Source organism: Hibiscus syriacus, unplaced genomic scaffold, assembly GCF_006381635.1.
Source record: "Hibiscus syriacus cultivar Baekdansim isolate YM2019G1 unplaced genomic scaffold, ASM638163v2 tig00111708_pilon, whole genome shotgun sequence".
NCBI classification, from domain to species: Eukaryota; Viridiplantae; Streptophyta; class Magnoliopsida; order Malvales; family Malvaceae; genus Hibiscus; species Hibiscus syriacus.
Genome location: NW_024063159.1, coordinates 730,691 through 744,713, shown reverse-complemented (window position 1 = coordinate 744,713; position 14,023 = coordinate 730,691). Strand labels below are relative to the sequence as shown.

Genomic DNA, 14,023 nt, shown 5'->3' with positions numbered 1-14,023 from the left:
ACAAGAAACGATGTAATTTACCCTGAAAAATGTTTCAAAGCTGACATTGGATAAAGTTTGGTTATTGAAAGTATTCCATCGGGTAATATTCAAAAATTAAAAATATGAGACAATAGAACAGTATACAAAACTATTAGCTACGATATAATACACCCTCTTTTATCTTTTATCACATCCATTCGACCTTCCTCTCCAAACTCCTTTGTAAATCTTTCATGGACCTCAAGATCAGCTTTGCTCACCGTTGGCCTTTGTCTTGCCAGCACCTTATCAAAATCTGATTTCGAAATAGGGGGTGGAAGGATCTGCAAGGGCAGTAAATAATGAAAAAGCAATTTTAGTCAATGCTAACCATGTTCCAATATGTTTTTTTTACTGCATATGGTAATAATGTTCCAGCATGTCTTCTGGATAATCCAATCTTAGACATGGTAAATAACTAAATAGACACTTGATCTCAATGCAGAGAAACATATCACAAATAAAAGAATCACAGAGAATACAGAGGAACAGGGACACAATGGTAAGAACTCAACTAAGCAACTTGATACCTGTGCTGCAAGTCCTTTGGCTGCCAATTCCAGCATAGTAATTTGCACAGCACCAGATTGCTTTGGTCCACATGGAATCCACATATCATTAGGTGTCGTGAAGAAAAACATGGCATCTTGGGTTTTTCGAACAGGTTCAAAAAGAACATCCTTAACCTGTCAAGACATAAACAAAAACACACAAGTTAAAAGAAACACTGGCAAGATACAATTCAAAGAAGACGAAGATATAATGACCAAGCACAACACTGCTCCGAATATTCATTTTCTTAGAGTATCCTTGTCCAACACATATTCATAAATTAATATAGGGATATGACCCTTCAAGGATCCTCCAAACACATGAAAACCCCTTTTTTTTGTTGGGGGGTTTGAAAATAACCACAGGACATGTCCCAGTATTAGACACACCCGAGTCCAAGTAATATAAGATCAAGCATCTCGATTTTATACTGAACTTACACAAACAGATATGTCTGACCCTGAAAACCCCTCTGTCCGGCGAGCTAAGTTTTCAAAATCATTTTCAGTCAAGTTGTGAGGCGTATCACCTAAATGCACCTGTTGTAATTAATTTTATCAAGAAAAGATAGAATTGTCAAAAATAGCATTATCAAGAAAAACAATACAAGCCAAGCATTTTTCTTCTCTTTTTTCAAAATATATAATATATGCATATATATTCTTAATATTCAGAAGGGACATGTCAGAGAAAAGGTCAAGTACTTTGAACATATGTTGCCGAGCCTTCAAATCTGGGAGAGGAATGTGAATACGCTTATCAAAACGCCGGTGGATGGCCTATAAGAACAACTAATTAGTAAAAATTGGATATCCACCTTTTACTGATTCAAGGTAAATATATGGAAGTTATATTCTAATATTCTCCTACCTGATCTAGTGCGTAGGGAGTATTTGTTGCTGCAAGAACTAGGACCTTCTGATCATTATTTCCAACACCCTAAAATATAAAAAGCACAAAGTTCAAAGTTCATTCATCGATGTCAAAATCTTGGAGGGTATCATAAATCAATTTGTCAAATCTAGCAGAGACAAATGAGATATGAGTACTGTGAAATACAAATACAGCATAGAAATTTTCCAAAAGTTAGGATACAGATGGTAGCATGCTGCAGAACACAACAAAAAAGCATCTTTCATAAATATATACTGGATAAATTATAAAAAAAATCACTTAAAGATTTTTCTAAATGCATAGCAATTGAGAAAACTTGAGTTATCAGAACTTCCTAGGTAATTCACTCGCTATGCACAACTCCTGTAAATGGTTTGAAAGATCTTCAAAATGTTTATTTAAAACAATTCAAATTTTGGACTAGTATTACATATTTATTAAGTGCAAACTGTTATCCACAAAAAAACTGCTCAGAGATTATAAGAATGTAGACCATGAGAATATAATATCTTGAGAAGATTTGGGGAAAAGGCATTATAGGAATTCCTTTTAGCAATTTAAATGCAGTAAAAAAATACCTGCATCTGCACAAGAAGTTCAGTTTTGATACGTCTTGATGCTTCACTCTCATTACCCTCTCCACGCTGGCCTCACAAGGAATCTATTTCATCAATGAAAATAATGGAAGGAGCACCATCACGAGCCATCTGGAAAAGGTTTGAAACCAGCTTTTCACTTTCCCCCATCCACTTTGATACAAGGTCCGATGAAGAAATACTAGCAGAAGGGGAAAAGAATTAAAATATTATAAGATAAACAAGCAGAAACCTAGTCTGTAAGCACAAAAACAGAAGATCTGTATATAAGAGACTAACTACCAAAGATGTTTTCTGAAAGCCTACTGATATAAACTAAACAAGTATGAAAACCTAGGTTAAAGAAAGCGAAAAATATAATTCTTCCCCTGAAATCCTAAAATTCATAATATAAAATCCTAGATCATAAAAACATAAAAACACATGCAAATGATGGGGCTCTGCAGTGGCTGTATCACCATTATTTGGTTACAAATATCATAACACAGTTGCGACATAACAACCTTACAACAGCCATTAGAATCCAGTGGTGCATATACAATGAAGTCCTTCCCTACTACTGTCACCTCTTCCTTTCTCCCAATAACAGCAAAGTGACAACTGCTTCAGGAGGGAGTGCAGATGATTAAGGATATTTTTTCTCCTTTTTTTAATTATTCATATGCATCTTAAAACTTAACACAAGTGAATGGTCTCAAACTCAGAAGACTAGTAAGTATTTTCTCATGGGAAGATAAATAGGTAGAATATGTGCCACTCAGTATATTACCTAAAAAATGTAGAGTCCGCTTCAGTTGCAACTGCCTTGGCCAAGTATGACTTCCCAGTCCCAGGTGGCCCATACAACAGAAAAGCTCTCCATGGCTTTCTTTTTCCTAAAAGAGGTAAAAGTATGAAAATTTTACAAAACCAACCCATTCATATCCCTGCATAGGAAATGGTAATAAATAATGTTGAACAAGCACTAAACGGAAAGAAGAGATTGGATTAAGTGGGTTTCTATTCATCTAGCAATACATTTGAAGCAAACATAAAAGAAAATCTAGAAGGGCCAAGAGGACATCCATTATCCAAACACGTCAAGATGAACTAAAGTGGAAATATAAGGACTCTGATGCAGATAAAGCACTTTTGTTTTCTGATCAGAACTCAACCTTGACTAATCCAATACATGACTTTGGTTTTCTCCACATGGGGTAATACAAAATTTAGATAGATGGAAAAAAGCCGAGTTTAAGTTGAATCAACAATCCTCCTCAAAAACAGAACAGATCTATAAAATAAATTAGAAACTTTTAGCTTTAGAAACCAAATTAATTTTTTATCATATGTTTACAATAGCAATGGTGACACCTTCAAGGGAGGTAGAATATTGGTGTAAGCAACAGTTTCTAACAAGAAATTGACAATAACAGAGGCAGAAAGCAGTCTCTAATAAGATGATGTCAGAGGTTGAATTTTACATTTATGTATTAAGAAATTGAACATTAAAATCATGATGATGATGTTAATATGTTATTAGTATGGTTACATCAGACAGTTCACCCAAACAATGGAGGAATTTCACAAGCAACTATATGCTCTCAAATTAACTCCTCTAGTATCCAACAGTTCACCAGTAAAGTTGCTTGTACTATTCTAGGAAACAACACAATCATTGCAAGGAAAATGATAGCAAAAGATGCCACATGTAGCTAATCAATAATTCAATAATACCTCATTGCATTCAACAAGAACATTGCAACAGATAGATAATATGACCTATATTATTTTGCATAAAAGCAAAATAGGAAGCATGCAATGTACCTCATGGTTATTCAAAACAATTACATTTAGGATGAACAATCTCAAGCAACTGAAAACTGCAAGAATTAGTTAATATTGCAACAAAGTTAGGCACACTCCATTATCGCAAATAACCTCAACAAACATGGATGATTATCTTATCAAATATCAACAACAGAACCACACCTTTCTCATTATAACACCAAACTCTTTTCTAGTACATACAGACACAGTCAAGAAAGAATATATTTCTTAACAGTTTCACCAATTGACACAATTAAGACATTTCAATAACCGGTAAGTAACGCAAAAGTCAAGCAAAACTCACTGATTTTATAGCTGAAAACCATAATCATCGTTAACAAAGCATATAAATAAAAAACAAAAACCATGAAATTCATATGTAGTCTAACAATCAATAATTAATCAATTTCATCATAACAACCGATAACTAAAATCCAGCTGAAGAAATCTTCTCAAAATCAAGTTCAAAACCCCTAAAAATCCTCCGAAAAATGAAAAAGCTAACCTGTAAAAAACTGAGGAAACTTGACAGGCAAAATAACAGCTTCTTGCAATGCCTGCTTAGCACTTTCTAAGCCAGCCACATCATTCCACTTAACTTTAGGCTTTTCCCTAATAATAGCCGAATTAAGCCCAGATCTCAACTTTGCCTGTTCCGGATCCTCCCCATCACCGCCTTCTCCACCGCCACTGCCATTCTTGGGCTTACTTTTGGGGCGAGTAGAAACAGCAGCATCCCCGTTAGAAGCCGGTCCAGGCCCTCCTTCATCGAGAACGGCACGGATCTCCTCGGCACGGCTTAAATAATCGGTGAATTTTTGTGTAATTGCTTCCCTAATTTTGGGGTTCTTCTCGTATTTCAAATGGGTCTTGAAATACTCAAGTGCGTTCATGTATAAAGGAAAGGCTTTGCTATAGTTCCCTGCATTATCTTCTTGTACCGCTTGCTTCACGTACTCGATCGCTTGCTCTTTGAAGTTTCTATACATATCTGTCTTTTCTTTCTCTGGGTAATTTTATTTCTTCAATGAAATTTCATGAGACCAATCAAATTGTTCTTTCTCCCCTTTTCCCTAATGGGTTTTTGGAGATTTTGAGAGCTAGAAAAAGGTATCGAAATTCGAAAGAGAACCAGAGAAAAACCAGAATTTTGATCCTCAAAACAAAACTCAGTAAGCATGCGAAAGTGAAATCCACTTCTTTTTCCTGATTTCAATTTGTCAAAATGCCTTACAGATTAGGGTTAGGAAAGTTTAGCCATAAAGACGAGGTTCATCTCGACGCTCGACGTTTCTTTTCCTTGTTCAATTAAGTTTAAGGGTATCATTCACTTTTGACCTCGTACTTGTTTATATTATTAACGTTTTAATTTTATTAATTTTAACATTGATATTTATATTTGATTATAATATCATTCTATCGTTAATCTATTAACAAAATAATAACATAACATCTATTTACCGTGACAATAATAACTTAGATGATATTATTAAAACCATTTAATCCAAATATGATCATTGTTGCCATTTTAATATTATTTTATTTAATAAAAAAATCTCAATTTGCAACCTTAATCCTAAATCACAAAATCATTTGTTTCATTCCCCCACCAACAGTGTTCAAAACTCAATGAACCTGAAAAATTTAAGCAACCCTAACTCTAATTTTTGTGTTGGAACCTGCTGGAAAATTCAAGCAACCCAAATTTTCAAAAATGATTTTTTTAGGGAAACCCAGTTCATGGTCTTGGACAGTCGATATCATTCGGGAGATTCATGTCAGAAACTCAGTCTTGAGAGAAGTGGTCGGCATTTTCTCATAACAAATATGTTGAAGAAGAAACGAGATTTGCGAGGTCTGGTTCAGTGACTCAAAAGAAAGCATTCTTTGAAGCTCATTATAAGACCCATGCCGCTAGGAAAGAAGTCGCCATGCTTACAAACAAGCCAAAAATGTTGTTGAAACTAAGGCCCTTCACCAAGAAGACAAGCCCTTAAGTGCAAAGTGGCTCCATTTAAGAATGTAAAGAGAACAATTTAGAATTTGTGAAGATTGAGAGCAGAAATATAAGTGTAGGAGCTGATTCAGTTGATGAATCCTAGGTTCTTTTAGAGAATAATATGAAAAATGAATCTTTTGAAAAGAATGGAGTTGTTTTTAAGGGTGAAATTAGAGATTTGGAGGTTAAAGAAACAACCCTAACTGTTCGAAGTTGGAAAATCAGTGAGGTTAGCATATTGTCTGTTATTGGAAAATGTTTGGGAAACACAGGTTTGGACAGAATATGATGAAGCCAAGAAAGCAAATTTCCAGTATTAATGAATAATTGAATGTGTTTGAGGAATAATAGAAGTCATTTTAGGGTTTAAAAAGAGTCATTTAATAAAACTACGCCGTTTAGAGAATAAAAATAGTCATTTAATAAAACTACGTCATTTAATGAAATTGTCCAAGCCATCACCATCACGATAAGTAGATGACATATCATCGTCCCGTTAATAGATTAATGACGAAGTGACATAATTACAGCTAAAAATAAACGTCAGTGTTAAAATTGACAAAATTGAAACGTCAGTGGCATAAACGAGTCCGAACTCAAAGGTGAGTGGTAATTGAAGTAGTTAACTCTAAGTTTAAATATACTTTTTAGTGTTTGAATTAAATATTTTTTTCAAGTTGGTGTCTAAATTGATATTTTAATTATGTATTTTTAAAATTAATATTTAAATATTTTTTATTTTTAAATTAATATTTAAATTTTAATTGTATTTAGGGTAAATTACATCAATCATAATTGAACTTTACTTTTTCTCCTATTTCACTATTGTACTTTAAATACGTTCAATTTTCTCACTAAACTTAACATAATTAAAATTTTTGGTCACTCAGTTGTTAAATATTTATCGGCATTAAAACAACATCATTTTAGAAAAAACAAAATTTTCACCAAAACGGCGTCGCTTTGTATCTATATAACAACTCATTTATAATGACGCTTAGTGAAAAAATGATTGAATGACCAAAAATACTAATTATGTTAAGTTCTGTGAGGAAATTGAATGGATTTAAAATTCAATGACTGAAATAGGAGAGAAGATAAAGTCTATTGATGATTGGTGTAATTTACCCTTTTATTTAATGTTTTGATTTTTTTTTATTAAAAGTGTTAAATTTTAACAAAGTGTAACATATAATTGTATCATGTATCAATGATTATCTCATCATGTCTGTTTTATAAAATGAAATTATAAAAAAATATTAAAAGTTTCAAAATAATATATTAAATTAAACTTCGAGTATTAGTTTTTTATGTTCTAGTTTAGCGAACAATTGAAACAATTCTTTTTGTGAAGAAATAAACACACTAAGCAAATCATTGTTAATGTTAGAGAGAAATAAACTCCCTAGGAAAACTATTGTTAATGTTAAAAATTGAAACAATTGATTTCCTAAAGAGAACAACGAGACCATGCCTATTGTGAAAAAAGTTCTCTCACAATTCATTTATGCTCATATATAGATTTTGAGTTACTCTTTTCTTCTCACATTTAGGTTCATTCACCTCCCGTGGGTCATTATTCTTTTAGATTTTGTAATTAGTGACCTATTTTGTTTTTGTCTCTTTTTCATTATCTTTTCTTTTTGTGTTTCTCCGTCCTCATCACAAAACGTTATCACTTAACTTTCAAGTGCATCTTTTGTTTTTAATAGTGAAAGTATAAGTGACTGAAGATTGATATCTTTCAACATTGTATTCATCAATGGTAGTGTCTGGTTCATTATCTGTCCCACATACTTTTTAGGATCGGGATATTCCATTTTTATTCCGATGAAAATGTGTCATCCTAAAGTAAATTGGGACATTCATGACTAGTATGGCCGCATTATTTGCATGTAAGACAATGAATATCTCTTGTTTGAGGCTTTTTAGGGGTTTCAACAAAATCATTTTTAGCCATTCTAGGCTTTTCCCTTTCGATATCCCTTGATTCTATTATCGCGACAGAAAGTTTAGGCGAAGGTGATTATGTATGTAACACCCTAAACCAGTTCGACCCGAAGATCCATGGATTACAATGTTACACGGGACTACCGAAATAGAAACTCAAAAATTTCTTTAAAAACTATTCACAATTTATGAAAATAATCTATCCATAAAAATAAAATAAACGTGATAATAATTTGGGTTTACAAAACGATAGAGAGCTCCCAAAATAAATCCAAAAATAATATGGTACCAAGTACAAATCAAAGTTACAATTGAATAATACACAATGGTCCATAATTAATACATGCCCTCTAAAGATGACTCAAGACATACTATGATGTCTTTGGGAATCTGGTATGTTGCATTGGAATATATGGTGAAGATAACTCCCCACAAACTGCCCCTAAGAACCTACACACGAAAACACATTCCGAACGCTGAGCTTACGAGCTCAGTGCCCCACTAATAACAGTATTATACTATATGCATTCACTAAATGAGTTAGCTAACGACACATGTCAGAACATACAAAGCTACTGATTTAACTACTGAAGGCATCATGGTGCAGCTGAGAGTTTTGCATCTCAGAGCTCACGCACCCCTCTAGCCATTCTGAGATACCCTCGGGTATCTAGGATGAGATCAGGAGCTGCATCGGAAACGTACACCAGTAAACTTACTCCGTCGAGTCTTGGGGCATCTGCGCCTAATCGACTATTGAAGAGGCTTGACACTGACTTGGATATCCACTAACTGTCAAGATTCTGCTAAGAGGAACTCGGGTGTCTTGTTTGTTTCTCGAGTGTCAAACAAGGCTAGTTTTATGTAATCCTAGCCGTTATGGTTTCTACTATTATGATATTAATTTATGTTATCGCTTGAAGTCTTATTTACTGTTATACTGGTGTTTATGGGGCACCTCGGGTCTAAACCCTTAAAAATTGAGTTATTGGCCCAAAACTGCTTATTAATATCGATACTAACCCTTCAATATCAGTACAAATGGCTGGTTTCGATATTTGCTGATAGTATCGATACTAACAAGGCTACTGAAATTTTGGTCTCGAGATCGAGCCTGGGAGTCTCTAGATTAGGACCCCGATATCGATACCACTGATTGGGTATCGATATCACTGCCCATAAAAACATGGATTTTTACCCAGATGAATAACATTCTCAATACCAAGTCCCCAATATCGAAACCTAACCTGCATAATATATTGTTTTAGCATGAAAAATCCTATCTTTCTATCATAAAACCCCCTAAGAGGTACTAAACTGATGTTTAAATGTTATGTATGATAAAAGAGGTCACAAAGAGTCTGTACACATACTGAAAAACACTCAAATGATGTAAATTACCATGGCAACCTTCAAGCTCAAGAAAACCATTAAAACTTATCTAAGTGAACTTCAATGATTCTAAACTGTCAGAATTGTCCAATGATCAGTCCAAGGTGAGTTTCTCCTTCCCCTTAGCCTTAGAGCTTTCTCCAATCTCCCTCAATAGGCAACAAGCAAAACTATGGATTAGTAGTTGAAAGAAATGATTAAGGAGGTTTTATGAACAATTCTTAAGCCTATAAATCTCTGAAAACGGCTAAAACCCCAAGATTTCTTAAACCCCCATAAAACCCATTTTGGTTTTCCTTCACCAAAACTCACAAATGGGAGCTTGAATTGGAGCTGAATATGTGAGGAAAATGTAACACCTATATCTTGAAATACGAGTTAAAGATGTCACATTAACTTGACAAAGATTCACTAAACATAATTGTTTAAATTTTTTTATTTTGTTTAAAACATTCCTATTTCAACTTTAAAATTATTTCCTTGACCATACGAAATCATGTATTAATATTTTAATATAGAAAAATCAATCCGTTTTCAGTATAAACTATATAATACTACCTAAATAATACTAAATTTTAAAAATCATTTTTAATACGGTAAATTACTCACTCATAACATATATATAGTCCTAATTTACTATTACATACCATTTTAATTTAAAACCAATAAAGCAAAATGATAACATAAATATACATGTCATTACTTGTCAAAAGTAACATCGAATATGTCTTACTGATACATGTAGTAAGTGTGATTCCCAAAAAGATGCTCAAGAGACTCCTCACTGTACGTCCTTAACGCTATCAGATGCTACGCATAAAAATCATCATGCGTTAAGTATAACTTAATGAGGCAGTTGTAACATCCCAAATTATGGGTTAGTGACTTAATTGTAAAGTTTCAGAATTTGATGATTAAAGTAGAAGAATGAATTAGTTCAATGATTTATCTGAAAATAAATCCTAAAAGTTGTTATTAATTATTAAAGGATTTTAAGGGCAAAGTGGTCATTGACTTGGAAAGGATAAGATAATGATATATATGGGATAATATTGAGAGATTTCTCCAGAAACTCTCTTTTCTTCTTCTTCTTCCTCTCCTCCCGTATCTCCAAGCTCAAAGGTGAGTCTTCTACTTAGTTAATTATTTGTTAAGTTTAAGATTGGGTTTTGATCATTAGATGATAACTAAACTTATGGAAAGCTTAAGTTATCCTAAAATTAAAAGATAAAGGAGATAGAGAAGATTAAAGATTAGTGGTTCTTGAATGAAATCTTAAAATAGAGGTTATAATAAGAATTGAAAGTTGGATTTGACTTGTCATCAATCTAAGTAAGAGATATGAAGTAATATAATTGGATTTGAAACATGTTGCAAAATTGATGTAATTATTGAATTATATATGGAATATAGGATTTTGAGGTTTAAGATGAAATAAATGAGTATAGATTGATTTAAGTATGTGTACTAGAGTTAAGAATGAAAAAGGGGATGAAACATGAAGGATTTAAGCCAAAATGAATGATTTTCGGGTTCAAAAAGAGGATTCTGGGCAGAGTGCATCGATGCATATTCATTGTGTATCGATGCATCAAGGTTAAAACCCAGAAATTTGTTTGAAGGTGTATCGATGCACAGGTAGTGCATCGATACACTCTTTTAAAATAAAACATCGAATGCAATTAGTGCGTCGATGCATAAGGCATGCATCGATGCATCCCAATAATAATACAACATCGAATGTATTTTATGCACCGATGCATCAGTAATGCATCGATGCATACCCTTATTGAAAGAAGAAATTGACATTTATCTTAATCTAAAGAGTGAACCATTAGAGTATATTAGTTATAATACTAATATAGATCTATGTATGATTATGTAGATATAGAACGTGATCCCGTTCTGAATCAATTGAAGGATTAGAATCGAATCAAAGCAAAGCTAAGGTGAGTGCACATTATTTAGTATATGATGTTAAATGGAAAATAAGACTTATGATAAGTCTATTTCCAATAGTAAAACGCATGAATTCATAGAGGTATGTGTTTGTTATGATTTATATGTGTGCATGAGTATATGTGTTATTGATATGATTCTATGATCATAGGATGTAAACTATGTGATAAGTGAAAAGTGACATATATGTGATAAATGAATGATATGAATAGTGAGATAAACAAAGTATGGTTGATATAGGGTAATATAAGAATAGCTCATATGTTATATGATAAAGATGGAACCATATAGGAACATTAGTTGAGTACTTGATAATAAGTCATAAGGTTATATGCATAGGTAATATAAGTTATAAGATGAGAAATATATGAATATCAAATAAATTATGAGATAAGTTATATGAAATTGATATATAGGCTAAATGAAAGTATACACATGAATAAATATATAAGTTTATATGTTATTTTATATGCTATGGGATATAACCATGAACATATGTGATGTGATATAGGTTATGAGAAATGACCTATGTGACTAAATGTGAATTGATATAAGTATGTGATATGAAGTTATGGGTATATGTGTCATATGTTATTATAGGTGATATGATATATATGAGTTTATGCGATATAAAAGTGTATATGTGAAATAACATGATAGGTGATAAAACCGTGAGCCTATATGATTATGTGTTATATGTTACATGATATGACATGCAAGTTACATGAATAAATGAGAAATGATATAAGTCATATGAAACGATCTACGTGAATACATGCACTTGTGATACATGTGATATGATATGAGATATATGGTTACACATACATGTGGTATGTGACAGAAGAGAAATAACAAGTGATATGAAATGTTATAAATGATAATGCCCATGTTATGTGATATGAGAGCTAGGGGTATAGTTGGCATGCCAAGAGTCGAGTGTATACCTATGTTCTATGGAACATTTGGACCGAATTACCTATGTCTTTCGAGACATATGGACAGTATACCTATGTTCTAAGGAACATATGGACAGTTTACCTAGGTTCTTCGGAACCTATGGACAGTTACCAAGGATCTTTATGACCTCTGGATAGTTACCGAGGATCTTTATGACCTCTGGATAGGTCCTTCGGGACATATATGTATTCTTTGGAACATTTGTGAAGTCTGGTGAGACACATACTTGATCCTTGGCATATGTATATGATTCTTAAGGAATGATATGTGGTCCTTCGGGACATTTATATTAGCTGTGGTGACAGCATATGTGTGCACAACCTCAATGTACTCACATACCTTAAGTTCTCACTAGTGTACATGGGCTAATAAAGAGATTAAACAAACATACTGAATGTGATATGTATACGATTATGATAATGATGGTATATGTTTATGTATGCTTTATGTTATATGAAATATTATATGTTTTATATGCCTCACTAAGTCATCGACTTAGCGTGTGATTGTTTCACACGTAGGTTTGGAAAGCGAAAAGAGAAGTAAAGAGGAACAAGGCAGGTCAGTTCTCCTTACCGAATGTCAGATCAGAAGAGAGGTGAATAATATGTATATTTTTTTATATACAGTTCTAGTTGGCACTTAATCAAAAGAATATATTGAATAAGCTCTGAATAGTTTTGTAAATGTTTTGAATAAGTTAAATGTTATAAAAGTTTTTAAAATTACTCACTATTTTATACGAATAAAGGTTTGAAAAGTCAATGCGACACTTCAGACTCGTATCCGGGTTGGATACGGGTTGGGGGTGTTACATTTAATGGTATCAGAGCTACGGTTTAGCCGATTCTAGGCTAAAAACGAAATCAAAAGTGTTTTAAAAAGTGTACATGCCAACACAAAGTGAAAAAAAAAATCTGATCTGATAGGGTAAGGAGTGTGCTGTCTTGTTAATAGAGTTAAATTGTTATGTTATATAAGATAAGTGAATACTGAGAATGATTTATGAGATATATATATGTTTATATGATATGATATGTGATATGTGAACATATGCAAATGACATGTTATATGATATGAATTGGATGATCATATGCACACGTGATATGTGATAGAAGAAATGATATGAGAGTTTCTAAAGTGAAATACAAGACGATAGACCTGAAGGTAATATCATTCACCTGCCCTGGCCAGGCAGGGAGAAGAGCGAAAACCTCAGGGAATGTCTCTATAAGATTAGAGAATGATTAAGGATGTTGAATGATATTCCGATGTGTTTTCAATTGTATACTTCGTTAACTCATAGAATGAATGTATCGAAATAATTAAAAGAGTTATGAGCACCCGAGCTCAAGGGTGAATTTGAGGAAGGTTCTGTTGTTACAGACCTTTGGATAAATGATATGAAGATAATGCTAGAAGATGTTCATTTCTCCATAGTGGAGAAATTAAATTGAGAAGTTTGTTATTATGTGGATAAGATGGAATATGGTGAACGAGTGTCACCATAAGAACGTTAAAAGATTAAATGAATTAGTGAGAATTTGTAAAAGAGTTCAAGGATAAGTGCATCAGTGATAAGTGTATAAGGTATATGAAGCCAGAGCTTATAAGTTTGAAACGAAGGGATAATATTGGGTATAAGCAAGAGTGTGGATATGATTAAGAGAATTGGTGCTTCATAGAGTTCAATACCATCAAAGAGAGTCAGACAGGCTCAATTAGTATGGTCTGGTACTGAAAGATTAAACAATGATTTAATTGATAATAAACCAAGGTTAAAGACAACCTTTGTGAATTAGATTAAAAGTTTTGTTAGAGTTATGAAAATTGAAGCGGGAAATGTATTATAAAGGGGTGAGATGAGTATTGAGATTTGGTAATTGTTGAAATA

At 32.9% G+C, this 14,023-nt stretch overlaps 1 pseudogene; it reads right to left on the bottom strand.

The window, feature by feature from the left end:
* On the bottom strand, positions 1 to 13,046 carry LOC120167899 (annotated as a pseudogene).
* Positions 13,047 to 14,023: the final 977 nt, after the last annotated feature.